We start from the raw sequence: 6,436 nt of genomic DNA on the forward strand, positions 1-6,436 counted from the left end.
TGTATGTCTGTGTGTCTGTTTCCCTCCCCCCTGTGTGTGTGTGTGTGTGTGTGTGTGTGTGTGTGTGCCTATGTCTCTGTGTCTTTGTGTGCCTGGGTATGTGTCTCTGTGTGTCTATGTGTGTGTGTATGTCTGTGTGTCTGTTTCCCTCCCCCCCCCCGTGTGTGTGTGTGTGTGTGTGTGTGCCTATGTCTCTGTGTCTCTGTGTCCCTGTGTCCCTGTGTATATGGGTGTATATCTATGTTTGTGTGTGTGTGTCTATCTGTCTGTGTGTGTGCCTCTGTGTGTCTCTCAGTGTGTGTGTGTGAGTGTGCAAGTGGATGCCAGAGGATGATGTTGAGTGTCTCCCCCTGTCTCTATCTTATTCCCTTGAAACATCATCCTTCACTGAACCTGAGTTGCTTCACCTAGGCTGGCCAGCCCAGGAGCTCCCAGGATCTGTGCGTCTCTCCTCCACAGTGCTGAGGACACAGGCACACACAGCCATGCCCCAGTCTTAGGTGAGTGCTAGGGACTCAAATTCGGGTCTTCATGCTTTTGGAGAAAGTGGTTTTACCACTGAGACATTTCCCTAGCCCCAGAAGTGACTTTTATTCATATTTTTGAGAGGATGCCATTGAAATCAGCTCCACTCTGGACTGTTCTGAGGTTGAGAAGAAGTAGATATATCTCTGGCTCTGGGGTATCTTGTCTAAATTCACTCTGAAACAAATATGCCCAGGCTCCTGACCATCAGAGCAGGTTCCCTGGGGTCCCCGGCCCCAGGCAGCTCCCTCCTCTGACCTTCAGGCAAGTAAAGTACCTCTGGGTCTCCTGAAGGATGAAAACAATGTCTCATTAGCCCACGTGCCCCTACTGCTTAGTGGAGTCACTACACAGTGATGCTTTTGGTAAATATTTGTGGGTAACGAGACAACAGTGTTCACCTGATCATAACAAATATTTATATGATTATAGTCTATGCAGTCCACTGGGCAGAGGGGTTCTGTGATGGATAAGAAAGAGTCTAAGGCTGGAGGATGTGGTTTACTGCTACAACACTTGATTAATATGCTCAAGACCTCCTCAGCAACACACGCACACACAAAGACCCTTAAAGCTATCAAGTGGGTTCCGTTTCCTGTAGCTAAAGCTATCAGGAGGAGCAAAGGCCATGCTCAAAGGTGAACCATCACAATCACAGGCATGCCTGTGGTGGGTGGGCTGACGGTGACCCTCCCATCACCCTGTAGGAAAGTGAGGCCCAGAGGACACCTGTTGAGACAGGTAACTCCCACTTGTCCATTGTCCCATGTTTGCAGAGGAGCTGCTGGGAGTCGGGGGGGGGGAAGAAGAATGGGTCACAAGCAGCTGATCCTCCTTACACAACCTAGTACACAGATAGGGCAGCTGTCCTGGGCAGGATTTATAACTCCTGATTTCAAGGCCTTATTGTAAACAAGCTTTTCTCAATTGCAGGATCTGGATAAAGGGGTATACAGATAGGAACAGTCTGGAAATGAGGCCTGGAGGGAGGCTCTAGCAACAGTTAGAATCGTGCATACAGTTAGGATGCACGGATGGGAGAGTTGGAGGTGGGGTGGAGATATTTCTGACTAAATTGCCATATGGGACATTGAACTCATTAATTACAGTGCTTTCCTTCTTGCCCCATTCCCACAAGCAAAGGTGGTAAACATGCTTTGGCACCTGGTGAAATCCTAGGACAAGCCCAGAGAGCCAGCCATCGGAGCATTGTCCTGGCTTGCATCCGACTTATTGTTGATTTCCTGTTGTTGGCAAGTGCTTCTGGTCATTACCTAGCACTTCTGGAGGCAGCACTACTGAGGCAAGAGCCTGGGAAATGGTGAACATTTCCCACAGAGAGGGAGGGCGACTGTGATGCGACCATCAGAGAGGTAGAGGATGGGAAAGGAAAGGGGAGGCAAGCTGGGACCTCAAGGCAAAGTGGGTACACCTGTCTGTCCCCTGCCAGCACAAGCTGCTGCTGCTGTGTCTCTGCTTTCGGGTCTTCCCTTAATCCTCATCCCTACTCCATGCCTCCGGAGACCAAGGGAAGCAGCCCTTCAACCTGACCCACACTCCTACAGAGCAGCCTGAAGGGAGGGAACAATTATTCCTTCCCTGTGAAGTCCTGTCACTAACCATTCTGGACTTGGACCTTCCCTATGTCCCACTCCTAGGTGGGACTGCAAGCCGCCAGCACAAGGGGGAAGAGGTCTCTAAGAGGACCCCCAGGCTGTACCTCCCTCCTCCTGCTGCTCTTCGGAGACATCAAACACGCTAGGCCTCATGTGTAGTTGGAGTTAACAAACATAGCAAGGCCTCTCCTTCAGCTTCTCAACTCTGGCCTGAGCAAATCCCCCCTGGGACTTCAAAGCCAGCAACAATGTTTGCCTGGCCACAGCACAGCAACAATGCTTTCCCTTTTGACCTGAGAAAGCATCCTGGCTTCATTGCTGGAGGACTGCCGGCCAGGAGGCCAGAACTGAACATGGAAACCTGCTCTGAGGTAGCCATTCCCTGCAGCTCGCTCTGCTGATCCAAGGACAGGGGAATGTGTGAGTCAGGCCTGATGGGAAAATGTGATTCCACACCTTAGAGAAGACTGCTCTAGTCAGGGCTCCAGACAGAGAGAACAGGCTGCTCCTACCTCCAAAGCAAGCTGTGACGGGCCTTGTCACACCCAGACACGGTGACTACAGCGTGTACCTGCTGATGTTCACAGGGACTTCCAGGGACATGGCAATGTGTGTGCCAGGTGTATGCGATTTCTGTAAAGGAACATGCATGAAAATCTACATATGCCAGTCATCCCAGAAGCCACCAATGTGATCTTAACTTCTATTCTGAAAGCCAATATTGATGATTGGTCTGAAAGCAAAGGCCAGAGAAGGGTATGGCAGAACAGCACAGGGTCTGGGGAGATAACTCAGTGGTTAAATGCGCTTTCTGCTCTTCCAGAAGACCTGGGTTCAATTCCCAGCACCCATATCAGGCAATTTATAACTCTCTATACAAAGGGCATCCACAGTCCTGACTTCACAGCTAGAGAAAGTGCGGCACACAGTCAAGAGCCCAGACACTGCAGCAGGGCTCACTGGAGTCCGGCCCACCTTGCCATTTTCAGCTTGTACCCTTCACTAAGCATTGTCTCTGTGCTTTGCTTTCCTCCTCTATAAAACAAAGATCAAAACAGCATCCACCATAAAGGATTATGGTTACAATGAAATGTATTGACACAGATAGAAGGCTCAGAAGTGTTCTGTGTGACACACAGCACCATATTCATGTTTCCAATTCTTAGTATTGAATTCTCAAACTAGGTGTCTATGGTATCGCTTCTACAAACGCCATGCAGGACACAGGCAAAATTCAAAGCACCGGGGAAATGTTGAGAATGTGTGTTAGACTTGGGGGATGTGCAGAGAGCCGAGGAGGTAGTTTGTAAGGAGGGTAAGTGTTACTGGAGCTAGGGGTAGCTAGAAACTAGGTCTCAGAGGCACCTAGAAGTTGATTTGTGCTAATCCAGTGGAAGGGTCGAAGGCTATGCTACTAAGCCAGGAGTCCTTAAGCTGAGCTGTGCTAAACACAGTCCTCCAACTTCTACAGTCCCTTCTTAGGCCTTTCCCATCATCAATTAAGGTCTGAAAAGATTGCGAGACTTGTTATTACTTCATGTAAAGAATTGAATGTCAACTCCACAGTAAAAATTCCCAGAGAATGGGTGCTCTGCTACTGGAAGCCTGTTTACTCACCCCGGGGCGGTCCTAATGACCTCACACACCCCTGACTGAGCAGGTGTTTCCTAGTAACCTGCTGGCAGCCTCTGTGCACTAGATGCTGAGGACCTGCCAGAGTCAACGAGAGTTATAGGCAAGCTATCAAAACCATTAAAATTGTTGTGCAAGGTTGTTGAGTTGAGGAACAGCACCTGCCCCCAAAGTCCAAAGGATTCTTAAGCACCTGCAAAACAAGCAGAAAAAAATAATTGTTATTCGTTCCTGTTGCTGGATGCACAACTGCTAAAAGTTATTAGCATTGGGTCCACCAAGAGAAGCATTTACCAAAAGTGAGAAAAGTCTAAAAATTCACGGAAGGACATCAAAAAGGCTCTTTAAAAGGGGGAGCAATCCATTATTATAAAAAAAAAATCATTCATAAATTCAATGTAATTTTAATAGAAATCTCAGCTTGGATATTTCAGTATATAGGAAACTTACAAGTTAATCTTAAAATATGAAATAGAAATAGCCTCTAATCCCAGTATTTGGGAGGTAGAGAGGCAGGAGCAGGCAGATCTCTGAGTTCGAGGCCAGCCTGCTCTACATAGTGAGTTCCAGGCCAGCCAGGGCTACCTAGTGAGACACTGTCCCAAATAATAACAAAATAATTGCAAAGGCAATTTGGAAAAGGAGGGAGATGACATGGGAGTTGTGTCATGCAAAAACTGATGCCGAAAGTCATATTATCTAGAACACAGGGGCTGGAGAGAGATAGTTCAGTGGTTAAGAAGACTTGCTGTCTTGCCTGACGACCTGATCTCAATCCCTGTATCCCCAAGGTGTAATGAGAGAAGCAACTCAGAAGAACTGACCCCCAGAAATGGGCCATGGTACGAGCATGCATGTACGCACATATAGACACAGATACACACACACAAATAAAATACAAAAACAACAACAACAACAACAACAACAACAAAAACCCCATAAGGCCAGGTTAACATCCTAGTAGAGAAGCAGGGGATCTTAGTAATTTCCTGAGGAGCTAGTGATGGTTGATGGCTTCTAAAGAAAAGGACAACCACACTCTGGTGTGTGACATCACAAACATGAGTGCAGGGACAGCATTGGGAAGGGATGGAGAGGCGAGGGGTAACTACAGGAGGTAGAGGCAAAAGTGGGGCGTGAATGTGACAAAGATACATTGTGTGAAAGTCTCAAGGAATTAATAAATGTATTTTGAAAAGGAGCAAGAAGGCTGTAGAGAGGACTCAGGAGTTAAGAGGACTTAACTGTTCTTGAAGAGGACCCAGCACCCACATGGTGGATCACAACTGACTATAACTCCAGTTCCGGGGGAATCCAACACCTTTTTCTGATATCTATGAACCCCAGCACATACATGCAGACAAAACACTCATACACATAAAAACAAACAAACACATAAATAAATAAATATTTTAAAGTAAAAAGAAATTAGACATCAAGAATGAGTGAATGAATGAATGATGAATGAATGAATGAATGAATGAACAAATGATTAAGTACATGAAAGGAAGTGGGAAGAGCTTGTGACAAAAGGAGCTTCAGAATTCAGTGTTAGGTAGGAACTCAGGGATGTCTGTGATGGAGAACACAGGCTAGGAGACCTATGTTCATAGCCAGGCTGACGTGTCTCTGTATATTTCCATCTCTCCATGTGCTCCAGAGTCAGCTTGTAGTCTCTGTGAAATCATGGGCACTCTACTTTATTAAGCCACACAAGCAGCTAGAAAGTTCTCTCAGACAGAGACCTCATCTTGTCCGACCTATGGGCGCATCTCTTCATGCCCCAGTAAGTATAAGCTGATCTTATGCTTGAGTCCCTCCACTGGCAGAGGAATCTCCACTTCCCAGTAACACTGATGATGACCCGTCCTCACGGTTACCTACGCACCTGGGCCAGTTTTTGGTTCTTGGTATCGATTCATCACATAAAGGCCTGCTCCAAAGAGCTTGGTTTATATGAAGCTCGGACAAACCCTAGAAAGGACTGCTAGTCTCCGGTGTTTTATTAAAGAGAAATGGAGATTTTTGTCTTGGGACAGAAGGTTCATAGAGATTATAAGGCAAGACAATTGGTATTCCCTGTGCCACAAGTTTACCACATTGGGCTTTAAGGTAATAGTGATATAGCATGTATTTGACGTATGTTCTAACTTTACATGTACCTATTCCTCTTGATCCGTGTAACAACCCATTTTTTTTTTAAATGAGAGAACCAACGGGTATTTGAAAAATTAAACTATTCTGAGGCCATGTGGCTAATAGCTCAGGCTCCTTCAGCTCAGAGGCTGAACTGGTAGCCACACCAAGCCTGCACAAGTTTTTAAAGTCAGTATACTTTACCTCCAGTGATCTAGCTTCCAAGTCAAAAAAGATCGATACCTCCACCTGGTACCTACTGCTGTAGCGGTCTCAGGGCATCCGATTGACATATGGAGATGATGCTGATGGTGGTAGTGATGGGACGGATGAGGGGAGTGGAATAGTTAGCGGCTCCCCTTCAGGAAGCTGCCCTTGGTTATACGGGCTAAGACGGGGCGGAAACTCCCCCCCTCTCTTCTCCCTTTGGTCACTCTGCACCACCCAGACACCAGTTGAGTTGGCCTCACATCTGGAACATAATAAATAAATAAATAAATAAATAAAGCCAGCTTCTTCCCCACCCC

The sequence above is a fragment of the Mus pahari genome, chromosome 14 (genome assembly GCF_900095145.1).
Source record: "Mus pahari chromosome 14, PAHARI_EIJ_v1.1, whole genome shotgun sequence".
In the NCBI taxonomy this organism is placed as follows: Eukaryota; Metazoa; Chordata; class Mammalia; order Rodentia; family Muridae; genus Mus; species Mus pahari.